We start from the raw sequence: 14,526 nt of genomic DNA, 5'->3' as shown, positions 1-14,526 counted from the left end.
TAAAACTGATAGGCAATCGATCCGCAGACTTCCACTAATTAATAAATTATATTTCAACAGATATCAGAGTACATATAAGGAGATTTATAGTTAAAACGTAATTAATTAACTTAGTTCATCGAGACAGATTCTGCATCAATATTGAGACCGCAGAGATCGGAGCGCCTGATGTAATTTAATAGCACGTTGACGCACTGGTATGTTGGAGCAACTATTTTATAAGGAGTTTAAAATGTTTCATACATTGTTTGGTTTGTTGAATTTTGTATTTAAATAAAGGCGAAATATGTGAAGTGCTTATGTGACTTTCAGTGAGACGTGCTATACTTATATATTTCCTATATTCTTTTTTACAGGTGTAGTATCCAGAACGCTATGTGGGATCCGGCCATCATTTAAACATTTTTGCCGGTCTAGAAAGTCTGACAAGTTGTAAAAAGGCTAGGCAGATGCCGAGTGTCCAGAATGCAAGTTACATAAGTACATGCCTCGAGAATTTTTTCATCATAGAAATCCGTTTGTAATTTTGTCGTATATTCCAGGACTCATGTTTGCGTAATGCAAAGTATGTATAATGAAAGCGTATTTTAAGGGACATGAAAATCCAAATTAAAATTGAAGACCATTTCATATGACCGAAACAAAAAAAAACGACAAACATGGGTACTGAAACCAAACAAAATATCTCTGACCACTCAAAAAAGGAACGAAACGTTGTTTAATATCTTACTCCGTGCATATCAAGACCACAGCGAATTCCTGTAATTCAGTCCGAGCTTCGAAGGCATGTTTGCTCTTCGGACGTAGTTTTTCTTTCAAACAGTCTTTACTGTATACATTTTTCCTTTTTACTGTCCTCACGTTGCAAGACTGGAGAGCTTTATTTCCTTTGCTTGTAGTTTTTTCTTTTGATTAAATATACGTTGCAGTTCCGGCAGGATTCTGTGATGACGTTTGGTTTATTACTTTGTGTAGTATGATGTACTTAGTTTGATAGATGTGTTTATGTGATGTTTCATGATTCGTTCCATACAGATAATATTATGTAGAAGTCTTTGGCGGAACTTTAGGTACTAATTGAACAATAAAAAAAAATATTAAGTTCCTTTCATATGCATCCTTGCGATTCAAATTTGCACGGACTAGTATTCAGGTATTACTTACTATGTCGATCGTTGAACTTCCAAACTATTGATATTTGCCATAGCTAGAAATAAGCTTCCAAAATATTCTATTTCATCCTTGCATCCAAAAATTATAACTTAAGATTTTTAGAACTAACTAGGTCATTTTCAATGCTACTAAGTGTACACGTACATAGTTACCCCGCATAAGTTCCCGGCAGTGTATTTCCATTTCCCTACACATAACATTCTGCTAGTTTCGCCAGAACACGATGACATTCAGGTAAAGTTGGGAACTGGTTAAAATAACTGCCTCTGACGGTATTGCAGTTTCTGACATCGTCTGAAAGTTTGTATATTAGAGTTTTGCACGCTTTTAGTACTGTAAGCTGTTCGGATTTCCTGGAAATTTTGGAGGACGGGGCTTTGAAGAACTATCTGGGCTCTGAGCTCCTATTCTGGTTACAAACTTTTTTGTTTCTCTATTGTCAGTTTTTGATCTATGTTCTATTTTTAAATCTACTGCCCGGTTTTTGAGAGATATATGCCTACTGCTCTACTGCTATTGTTGAAATATTTGCATAGTAGATATAAAAAATGTTCTTGAAAAGTAAAAAGTTGATCTTGAAATACAATTTTGCAAAACAGGATTGCCGGTCCTCGTAGACTGCTAGTTATAGCAGTTGTTTATTATAAAGTACCTTAAACTGAAAAGGTAGGTATGATGGCAAAGTATTGTACTCGTTATTCTGAAACACCGAATATTCTGAACATTAGCAAGGCCATAATAAGAAATTTAAAGCTATATAAACATGCCATATATTTGAACAGCTTGATTTTGATTTTGGGTTTCCGTAAGATTATCTTGCTTTAAATATGAAATTGATAAAATTACATACTTAATTTTGTACATAATTAATTTTACAACATAATTTGCCTGGTGTATCATATGGCGAAGCATCAAGTAATTACGATGAAGATGCCTTAGCCCAGCTGTGATGACAATACCACTATTAATTCTACCACAAAGGCTTTCAAATTAATACCCAAAGCCATCAATAGATACGCAATAATCTCAACCAGTCATTACGTACAACAGTGCAAACTTTTAGTCGGCCGATAGTTTGTTTGGGCTCATAAATCTGTATGAAGACGAATGATAGCGCGCACATGAGAAAGATCTGGTATTTAGCTGTATCAGACCGACTTAGATTGGAACATTTATTATTATTATTTTTAGCCCATAATGTCCCACTGCTGGGCAAAGGCCTCCCCATCTTGCTTCCACACTTCTCGATCTTTCGACCGAGCCCACCAGTCTCGACAACAGGCGTCCAGGTCGTGACGCCATCTCTTCCGGAGCCTACCCCGCCTGCGGTGTCCATCCTGAGGTGTCCACTGAGCGACGATAGTGGCCCATCTTTCTGGATGCATTCGGCGGACGTGTCCGGCCCAGTTCCATTTTAATATTGATTGGAACATAGATTTTTTTTTAAAGAAGCAACTATTGGGTCAACTGTCGGCAGCCTGTTTAGTCTTCAGTGTGCGGCTACTGTAATATTGATTGAATAGGCATTATACCCTGGTTATTAACAAGTAAGATTGAATTTCGTGTAAACAGTTTCGCGAAACAACGTCTTGTTATTTTGGTAGATAAGTTAACCTTTTCTTGATGTTAATTACAAGATAAGATAAACAGGCACTTTCCATTAAAATAATTAAACATGTTTAGCTACATGCTCGGCAGAAAATTAAGACACGTAGACGTAAGTATAACTGTAATTACTAATTTTATAGTTTCCAGAGTGATATTGGCTGAATATTTGTCCAATCGGATCATCTGGTAAAGGCGGCACAAAAATGTGTATGCGAGTCCACTGCTAGTAGAATAGAGACATGTTTACTTAGGAACGGTCATTGGATAGCTTTATAAAATCAGTTTACCTATAAACAAACAAACAAACGAACAGATAGACAAACATTAGTTATGTAAGGACAAGTAAGCAAACCCCTTGTTAATCTCTCTCAAAGCAAAATAATTAAACGAGGCGAAAGTTTAACAGTGGAACTTCACTGTTCTGCAGAGTTCAGTCGATGTTACTGCTTTAGGTATATAACTCGTGCTATTGCAGTACCTATTACTTCATTCATTTGTATAAGACGAGCTATTAGAAGACAATCCTCCTTAATGGCCTTTCCAAGAAGGTCTTTCAACGCCTGCATGCGACAAGGTACTTAACGCCTAATAGAAATAATATTCACTTACGTGTTATGCTATGCGTGGTATTGCTCTCAAACTAAATCAGGCGTCTATTGCGCGGGTAACTTAGTATAAGAATACCTTTTGGATCGTCGTTTATTATTATTGTAATTTTGACACTCTTTGGGAAGACTGTATTTAATTGGAAAGTGTTATGATAAAAACAAAATTACACAGAGATACATTGTCTGTGCAGCTTTCAAAACATAGTTTCAGCAGGGCCACGATACTCTGAACCTAAAATTGAAGTAAACACAAGGCTCCGAAAACTATTCACAACTATTCTATTGATACAGGAAAAAATTTGGAGTTACACACGTTTTCAATTAAAAGAGCGAAAAGTATTTAAAACAAGTGTGATATTTCCGACATCTGCCGGATTGCCAGCGAGCCGTCGGATGGGATCGGAGACAGTTGTCGACAGGATCGGACGCCGACCATCCGACCCGTAAATAGAGTGTCGCTTGTTATATTTTGGTTGGATGACGTTCGTTCTTAAATAGCGGAACCTATTTAGTATTTTGGTGGTTTACTGGAAATATACCCGTCAGGAAAAATTTGGATTTTTTACCTTTGTCCACATCATTACTTATTGTACTTGTGATAAGTTGTGGTCCAAAGTGTAATAAAATATATTGTGTAGTGTAATTTTATATCATAATTACACTTAATTTATATATTAAGGAAATTCTCAGTGATGATGATAACACATCTTTAATTTAATACCTTGGGGGTAAAGTTATAACTTTATATATATTATTCTCACATTTTTGGCAAATTAACAAGAACAAAGGGTTAGGAGATCCTGAAAGTTTTGTTTACCTAATTCACTTACAATCATCAAGCATTTAGACTAGGCGTGATAAATTCACTAAAAATACTTACTTTACATCTGTAGCAATTGGGTATAAACTGTACTTCCCTGGTTGTTTACAATGTTGTAGACGGTACAAGACCTTATCAATTCCTCTAGGCCGAGTCGTTGACCGCGCGGCAAAAACAATCTCTTTTTAATATAGCTACTGTCTTATATTGTTATAAAAGTTTGTAGGTCAGTAGACCTGTAAATATACTAATAAAATACTCAAATCAAAATAACTTTTTTCGTTGGTTTTGTTATACCTACTATGGTTTAATCAGTTTAAATTAAGGAACCTAATGTGTTTGTTTAATGAAAGTAGGTACTGTCCAGCCTCTTTAAGTTTTCTCTATGGTTCCTAAACTTCCATGTTTTGGTCCGCCGGTATCTAGATTATGAGAGCTCATTTTCTCGGGTCTTATTTCTTTATTACTTATAATTATATGCCGGTGGAGTCATCGTTTACATTACGTGTTTTTCAGGTTTTAACGCGACAATGCTAATTTGAACGTAACATAAATGTGATTTTATTGTCTCTAAGTTTACGTTAATCTTCCGGGTATCACGATGCCTGACGTCATATAACTGATCTTTTTAATTGTTGTTTTGATTTAAAAATAAATCTTTGAGCCGTGTTGAACTTTGGCTTATTCAAAAAATTAAGCGTTTGACCTTTATTCTTGCAATTTATTCAAACAGTTTAGTATAAAACTAATGGCTCTCATACAATGCAAATTTTTAGTCGTCAGATAGTTGGATTGGCCTCATAAATCTGTACCAAGATAAATGGTAGTGCACACAATACAACGATCAGGTATCCAGCCGCTATCAGGCCAACTAAAATGTTTGGTTAAAATTCACCAATAGCTTTAGAATAAACTAACATCTATTCTGAAGTGTGCGGAGACTCTTAAACTGTACCTTTACCTAATTGTTTAAAAACTAGCTTCCGCTCGCGGCTTCGGTAATTTGTTGATAAAAAGTAGCCTATGCATTAATCCAGGGTATCACCTATTTACATACCAAATGTCAACCCAATCGGTCCAGCTGTTTTTGCGTGAAATAATAACAAACATAAATCCATACATTCTCACAATCTTTCACATTCGTAATATTAGTAGGATAGGATATAGCCCCAGTCTACATAAAAATGTAACAAAAAAGCAGTGCAACAAAGTTAAAATGTAGGTACATGGATCAACTGTTTATTTTCAGCCAGGTTTTGCTACACTGTGGCTACATAGTATTCCTGTAGCCTCCACAAAGTTTAATTACAATCTCAGCCTGCCAGTTACATAGATTCATTTTGTGCCTGTCTAGTCTCTAAGGATTGCCTTTGCGTGATAGGAGAAAATAGTTTGATCTACAACTTTAGATAATTATTGATGCGATGATAATTTTATCTGCATATTTTTTGGTTTGTTTATTTGCAATGTCTCGCAAACTAAGTTATAACGAGTGATTTGAAAAAATATTTCTCTATTGAAAAACTGCTGTCATTAGGTGACATATAGTTATTTGTTATACAAGAGTGCAAAGTTGCTTTTTAACCGCGGGCTCAATTTTGATGACGGAGCAAGCGAAGGATTCTAAAATTGAAACACGAGCGTAGCGAGTGTTTCAATAATTAGAATCCTGAGCGATAGCGAGGGAATCAAAAGAGCACAAGGTGAAAAATCTTTGCACTCGAGTGCAACACGTAACTTTTCATCCCACCTCATAGAGGAAATTTAAAAACAAAATGGCGCGCACATATGAGTATCAAATTAAAAAGAAGTACCTATTAAAGTTCACTTATTTGAAAACTCAGTTTAAAAATGAAACGAGGTCAAAAATCTATGTAAAAACAATAATAAAAATTACTTAATTAATTTATTGAATTATTATTTTAAGCAGTATTTTATTTGTTTAATATGTATTTGTTTGAAAAGTCTTATCAAGATTGTCACAAATGGAGTATTGCACACGATGTTCTAAATTCAAATCACTTTGCCGCTCTAGAGGATAAAAACGGCTTTTGCGCTCAGATATCAAAGGGTAAAACTACTCTTTCCGAGATGGTGGGATGAAAAGTAATTTTTTATTTGGGTAAGGGAAGAACCTAGTATCCACGCGATGTGTGAAAGAGAAAGATAGTGAAGGCATACTTACCTACATTATATGGTTCAGTCGAGTATTGTATAAGCATCTTCGACGCATTTAAGATACCTACCAATACCAAACTTACCTAGTTATTCCAATACCTCAAAGTTGGAATACAGCCAAAGCTGCGGTACTTCTCAAACTTGTAGATATTTTCACTTTACTAGCCTTCAAAAACAAACTTCACTATTTTGTCCAATCGTGACATAACTGACGTTTTGTTTTGATGTTAAATCGGTGAAGCGTGATCGATGCATTAATTATGTCATACGGCAAATATCATTCGAAATAAAGGAGTCAGGAAATAAGAGGTGCTGCCATGGTGCTGCCTTTAAATTTTGGAAGTTGATTAATAGTACTGGACTCTTGATAAATACCTAATTGTTAATTATGAAGAACATATTAACCGTAAAGAATCAAAAAAGTTAAAGAATTATCACACGATAGATATAAAGAAAAGAAGCTGCATCAACAATAGTTAGGGTCTTATTCAAGAAGGAAGAATGCGTGATATCTTATCGAAAGATGAAAAGTAGTGGTATAGGTACCTAAGCATGTACACGAAAATATGATAAAGTTAAAATGCAGTTAACTTATGTTGACTTTGACAATTATTTTTATAAGATCAGTAAAAGATAACAAATGAACAACCTTATTATTCTCCAAGCATGTATCTCCCTGTTATCATCAAATATGTGTTTACTGTGGAAGAAATTATCAAATGAGTTTGCCTTGACGAGTAAATATACCACAATGGAGACAAAAGGCTTATTTGATTTACTACTAAAACACAATTCAATATTGTAATTACCACTTGTTTTGCGTACGGCTTAAATGTGACGTTGCAAAATAGCATATCATCGTGGAGAATTTTCTCAAAGTCATGGTGGCCTAGTGGGTAAAGAACCAATCTCTCGGGTATGAGGGTGTGGGGACACCAGTGGCTGATAAAAAGGTGACGGAAAACATCTTGAGGAAACCTGGACAATAAAGTCTGAAATCACCAACCTGCATTGAACAAGCGTGGTGATTAATGCTCAATCCTTCTCCGCATGAGAGGAGGCCTTGCCCAGCAGTGGGACGATAAAAAGGCTGTAACTGAACCTAGGCAATTTCCCATTCCTGTCAGCAAGGAGTCTCGTGAGCAAGCTTCATCCATCCTCCGAGCCCTTTTCCCAACTATGTTGGGGTCGGCTTCCAGTCGGTGTGTGAGGAAGCTTGTAATAGCCACACAGGTCGATCGATCATAAGGTTAAGCAACGCTTGGTGCGATCGGTCCGTGAATGGGTGATCGTCTTTGCATGACGAGTTTACTGGTACTCAGCTGCATAAGTTTAGGCATAGGAAAGTTGGTCTCTATACAGTTGGGAAAAGGCTAGGTAGATGATGAAAGTCCAGTTCTTGTCAAATAAATTTGCCTCTCTGATGTGAGTCATATGACGCCTGAATTTCTGTTTTGTCAGCATATTTTGACTGTCGTGAAGATAGCGGCCAAATTCGACTTGACAATATTTGCTTAAACTCACCTTGCCTTAGGAATGATAAAAATAATGCAGTACATATTTTGCGAAAGATGTTTATCAACTTCATGTTTATTTTTTTTCTTATCAAAAATTCATATGAATTAAACCTTTAAACCTTAGTTAAATAAAACAGGTGAGAATTGTTATAGCTATGCACGACCTCATAAGCGACCTTGTAGGTAGTTATCTAAATATCTCAGTAAATAGAACGAATAGAAACTCTTTCGAACAATCACAATTGTCACTAAACATGAAGTCATGTTTCCGTAGTATGTTATGATGAACATTTGGACAATTTATAATACCTATGTACAGATAGCAACAAGGATTTTTATGATTGATGATGAATGTGGCAAAGGGCGTTTTCACACTAGCGGATTATCCGCGCGTTAACTCTTGATGCCGAGCATGATGTCCTCCTAGCCGACTGTCGGCTACGGTGGCTGTTCTCATGAAAGGAGATTGGCCAACTGCGCAGGACATATTATAGTGCACAAGCATTTGGCACAGGTGCACTCAGTATTCGTTCACTCTCATAGCCCGATTGGACGGCAATTCGTCACGACCGGAAAGAGATCAGGCGCAGGACCGACATTTACGTGCTCTCCGATTCAAAAACTTCCTGGCTCTGGGCTGCAGACCTTCTTAATTGTGTCACAATTTGGTGGGAATAACTAAAATAAATAGGCACATCGGTAATTTTGTACTCATTGACTTACAAGTCACGGCTTATACAATTACGTCATCTACGCAAGGTTATGCCAAAATTTCTATTCATACTTCGTTTGCACCGTGAGAATATTTCCCTAAGTCCAGGGTCATTCTAGTACTGTTTCTGCGTAAATATTCCGCAGTGTGTCAATGACTTAGATATTCAATGCCGTCCAAAGCAGGTAATACTAGGTGAATACTATTAGGTATAGTTTTGTGGATAATGGCTTCAAAGTAGCTGATTTTTTGCATTTTTTTTTATGTGGGCCTAATCGTGTGATACGAGTGTATAAGAACGAACATTGAATTTTGTTCTCCGTGGTTGAACCTAAACAATTGACAACTACCAGTTTGAGCGATGACGTTTGAAATCGCGAGTGCCCGTGTCAGACGTTTGACCGTACAGAATGTGCCGCGCGTCGCTAAACCGCCAAATATACGCGCTGCAAAATTCGCTAGTGTGAAAACACACTTAGGCCCAAGTTCATAGAGAATTTAAACGTCAGATTTCAACAAATAACCGTTTACTATGAATTTTCACGTTAGTTTCAACAGTTGCTTTAAGAAAAACGTACGTTTATGTTGTCAGTAAACTCGGGCTCTAGTTATTTTACACGTTGCCTCGTTCAATTTAAATGGTTGGTGACGTGAAGCAATTGAGATAAATCACTCATTAGTTTAATGTTACCTTATAGTCTTTACAAGGCCATTTCATGAACTGTATTTCCCCTGCTATGAAGTAGTTATCATTAAGGTATATATGTATATTTACGCGTACTCGTTAAAAACCAAATATATGAGTTTTGCAATGAATAAGAACTAGAAACACATTTCATAGATAAATAAAAACCGTGTTTATTTAACAATTATAAACACACAATACGGAAATAACTAGTGGTATAAAAAAACAACGATAATTTCATAACAAAACAAATCTTTATTGACTATATGGATTCACAACATACATAACAGCCAAAGTTGCTTTGGAATAGCTTCTATTTCTTTACACATAAGAACTATATTTGTTTAAATAACAATTGTAAATCATCTTGTTTACATAATTATTAGTGTGGATGACAGTATGACCAGGAATTATTTGGTTCTTTCAACTATTTTTGTTTCAATGCTTTCTTCAACAAATAAACTTCTTAATTTCACAAAATGATCAGAAATAGTCGAGCTTCTTATTTCTGATTTAAATGCCGACATCATAAAAGAAAGACTTGCTTAATTTGACGGCACCTTTTTTCACCAATTCTTGTTCTCAATTCTGGGCTTAATATGTCCGATTAATTATTAGTAATTGGAATGTGTTTCGCTTGAAATCTGGCAGATAAGTTTAATTGTCACTTATCTGAAGTGGCCGGCTTCTGGTTAAACTTGCTATAAACGTCATTTAAGTTTTAAGAGGCTATTAAACCTCATGCTTATGTGCCAATTTCTGATTATTGGGGAAACCGATCGATATTATTTTTATTTATTTCAGATTGCAGATCTCGTAACTTTATGTTTTTTTAAGTACTTTGTAAAAGTGAGTTATTATTATGCTGTATTTTTTTAAGGTTTCATTTTTAGAACCTAGTCAATTTTGATTACTTTAAAGCTACATGACGTACAATCGAGCCATTTATTTTTAAATTTTCTTAAACTTAACATCTGTTAAGTTAAGCATTTAATAAACACAAACAAAACAAAACAGCCAATCTAATCAGCAAATGCAAACAGAAAAACAGACCACAATTTTGTGGTCTAGCAAAACATTGGACACTGCGACATTCATACTGTGACACTATTGACACTCCACCACAAAGCTGTCCAGTGCGTTGAGACCACAGACGGACCCTATTAATGTAGGGACCAATTTACCCATGTTTTTGGCAGATAGAACTTTTTAATTTCCACCCATTTAATCTTCAACCTTGAGTCTATACCTTAAGGTTGAATGTCCCATGTTAATTTGCCGATAAGCCAACTGTAAAAGCATTTTCTATTAGAGTCCACGTTTAAGTAGCGATTACGCTCTGTAAGTTTGCTTGTTAAATATCTCTTGAAATAGTCGGAAAAGGTCTTATGTGCCATAGCGATTTCAGTACAAATTACAACTTTAATACAAATGTCTTTGAAGCTATTGGAATTTTATACAGAGAAGTTCCTGGGAAATGCTCTCAAAGGAATATTAAAGGCTACTTTTCTATTTTCTTCTGCAGTAGCAAAACATTCTGGTTCAAATATTGTGTTAAAAGGAAATAGAAATGTTGTAGTAGAAAATGTTAGGTAAAGCTGATTCTAATGTTACCTAAGTATTCTTAATGGACAAATAGTCCCTTGTGTGAAGAATCATGGTTTTAATGCTTGGTCTTCATCAATTTCTAGATATTTAAATATATAACATTGTTTAAGCACCATTTTTGTTTCTGAATAACAATTTTATAGACAGGTTATAAGTAATGACTAACATCGTTAATATCGTATCACTAACAATCTCTTCATCTCCTCGTCTCCTTAAAAACTAAAATTATCACAAAGTACATCTTCACAAACACTAGATTCTCAGTCTTCATAATACTAAACATTCAACTCTCCGCTAAAGTCCCAGCAAGTTTCCCAGCTGACGTCACTGTCGTGTACAAATGAAAGAACAAATACAGCAGTAGTCCTACACAAAGAATAAAGAATACTATACAGAAACACACCACGCATTCCGACAAATAGATCTTGATCCGATCAGTCCTACTGATATGCGTCCCAGCTATGTCCACACTCGAATATGTCCACATTGGTACAGACGCGTACACTCCTGAAAATAAATTTACCAATTAATTTGGTTGACAGTAAAATGATATTTTAATGAAGCGCCGCGGTTATTGATTTTGTACGATGACATAGTTTTCGCATCTGTACCCGACAGTACATTATGTATTACTGTTATTATATCAATTGGTATGTGTACGGTTTTATTATGTAACAGTTTATGCGAATGAATGCTGTTTATGTGTGTGTAAAGAGGGCTTATGTGCCAATTAAAAATTGATACGCGTTTATGCTTTCACTAATTGAATCAAGTTTTAATTGGTATTCGTATTGTTGACGTTATTAATTAATAGTTAATTAATTGGAATACGCGTAAATACTATTAAAAAGTAATCTTGCAGTTCCAATAAAATTAATTAAAAGGTAGTATGAAGCAGAGTTTATTTTTAAATGCACACGGAGAACAATAATTCCTGGAATAATTTCCTAGAATCCCGTTCTGTATTTAATTATGCTACCGTTAATAAAAAAGCATGTACAAAAATACTACATAAGTTCTTTGTGCTTTAATAAAAACTTACATCAGAGACCATTCGCGCTAAATTAATTTTTTACTTTTTATTTTTGCGACGCCCGAGTCTTTCACAGTTTTTGTCATGAACGACTTTTTAATTAGCAAAGAGTTTCTACTCAGTATCCTGTGAGCGTCGTGAAATCCAGGAAAAGGGGAAAAGGGGGAAGGGATAATCCTTGGAGAGTGCGCTCCACTAATGTTGCCATGGTAACCAGCCCGCTAAGCTTAGATGTCCCACCTATTTTGTCCGTCCAGATGTTTTTATGATAACAAGACGTGTATTGGAAAATCAACTGTTATTACTTGTGAATAGGTTCTGAATTCTTTTGAGGTATGAATTTGAGTGCTCATCATGCAATCTTTATTATTTTAGTGACTAGATATTATGTAGTCTTTGCAGTGTCACTTGTATCTATAGGTCTTAAGATTAAGCATCATCAATTGAATCAGTGAACTTTCCGCAAGACTTATTTTTCTCACTGACTTTGTTACGTATACGAAAAAAAAACTATTATTATCAATTATCTAAATAACTAAACACATTTTGTTCGCGGTTTCATTGACATGACATAGGTAAGTACAAAGCAGGTTTTAGTGTTTTTATCTAGGTCATTGACAATCTACTTTTGAATTCGTAAACGGTTTTGAATAGGCTAGACACAGAATGCATATTAATTAGAAATATCTTTAGTACATGAATTAACACCGGTTCTTAACCACGACTGTATAATTTTATGGCAATCGTGAATCCTATCATACTTTTTCTCGGTCTGATATCGGCCAGAACCCAGATTGTTGGAATACACTGTCAGCCAATACTGTGGGCCAAGTGTTGGCCGACAGTTAAGGCTGTCATTATTTGGACCCGAAACCAGACTAGGACTACTAATGTGATGTAATATACCTTGGCTAAACTGAACACCCAATACTACGGAGGAAGGAAGAGTGGATCCTAGTCAAATCAAAACCAATCTGTCAAAGATTGGTCTTGATTGATTGGTGATTTTATTTTGAAAATAATCGACGGGTTCTGTGGAAGGCGTGTAAGGGCGAAGCTACTAACGTTTGTTGTCCAATGAACACCTTCATTTTAGCGAGCTACTTTCTTAGATTTTGCATTATGATATCTCCGCTAGTCATTTTGTTTTCAATTAATTTTGTTTCCTATACTTACTGAACTATGCGTACAGCATTGTACACTAGCAAAACTATTTATAATTTTTCATTGTATTGTATTGATTCTCCACAAACGTGAGATGAATAATAAGAAGTTGACACAATTATAAACCGTGGCTTGTTACTGAATCAGATTCCACAACTTATTATTAAGTTTACTTAGGTACCTATGCTTCTAAAAATTATCCTAGTCAACGTCAAATGCGTTCAGTTTAAATAGGACTTTGCAGGCTATTTCCAGTTGCACTTTTCCAAAAAGTAATTTTAATCTCTACACTCACTTTATTTTTGAAAACACGAAGTATTCATTTTCTACGTTGTTTGTTGAACTAAATCTTAGCAAAACATTTTCTGTATTTTTCCATCGAAGGCCACTTTCTCTGTAGATAGTTTATACTAAATATTTGTAAGGATTCCACTGTGGATCTTTCCTTGGTGTTAGGTTACAGTTGGTAACTATATTCGAGATCTTATCAGACTGTTATTGTTTTGATTTCTTTGGCCTACATATGTTTTGTTACCGACCAGTAGCACGGAAAGTTTATTTGTTAAGTGACTTTTTATTTAGCTAGGTATATCTTTAGTATATATATACGAATTAATTCCTAATATGTTTCGTTGGATAGTTTTGTGGTATGTGTAATTAGCTAGGTGTCCCATTTCCTCATGTTATTGTAAATGCGGGTGAGTGAGAATGGAAGCCTACCGCCACGTACAAGACTAGCCTATAATAACAATAACATACCACGGCAAATCAAAGCAAATCACACCAAAACAGTACTCGAAATAATTCTTACATTCACGTTATCCAAAACACGAACACAATTATATATCCTGGGCACAAATATCCTTTGAAATCAGTTCGCATGATATCACAGCATGGATTTTTCACGATTTTATTTCACTATAAACTGGTGTCACCGTTTTCCTTCGAGCGATGCGTACGCGACTGTCATTTGTCTCAGTTCGTAAACGTATGCCTCAGACTACGTGCGGCCATTGTCATGAACAGTACTCAACTAAAGTTCGCACCTTATCGAAATATCTCACGCGAATATCGACCTTAACACAAGGCCGTAACACTTGAAATAGCTTGAAAAATTTTTCTTTGCATTACATATATTTTCTATACTATTTTAGGAAACACGTTGTTTTAATATCAGTCTGAGATGGCATTCAAGCTATTTCAGTTTTTCTACGAATGTTGTAAGGTGTAAAATTCTGTGGCACGTTATCAACATAGTCAATATTTATTACGGTTAGTGATAAGAAATTTATTGTATTTTATTGTTTTACGGTGTTAAATAACTTAACTGCATTGAGATTAGATTTGCTCGTCAAACAGACTATGTATAACTATAATTATACGTAATTTAATATTTATTGGTTTTAATAATGTCTATTTA

At 35.2% G+C, this 14,526-nt stretch overlaps 1 long non-coding RNA gene across 1 annotated transcript; it reads right to left on the bottom strand.

Annotated features, from left to right (window-relative positions):
* Positions 1-10,501: 10,501 nt before the first annotated feature.
* LOC135118112 (uncharacterized) lies at positions 10,502-14,226 on the bottom strand. Its single transcript, XR_010277373.1, has 2 exons — positions 13,918-14,226; positions 10,502-11,416 (listed from the first exon to the last, which is right to left on the bottom strand). It is a non-coding gene; the product is annotated as an uncharacterized LOC135118112 (long non-coding RNA).
* Positions 14,227-14,526: the final 300 nt, after the last annotated feature.

This window comes from Helicoverpa armigera, chromosome 18, assembly GCF_030705265.1.
Source record: "Helicoverpa armigera isolate CAAS_96S chromosome 18, ASM3070526v1, whole genome shotgun sequence".
Classification (NCBI taxonomy): domain Eukaryota; kingdom Metazoa; phylum Arthropoda; class Insecta; order Lepidoptera; family Noctuidae; genus Helicoverpa; species Helicoverpa armigera.
Note: the sequence above shows the minus strand (reverse complement) of the source record. Positions and strands in the feature narration are given on the sequence as shown.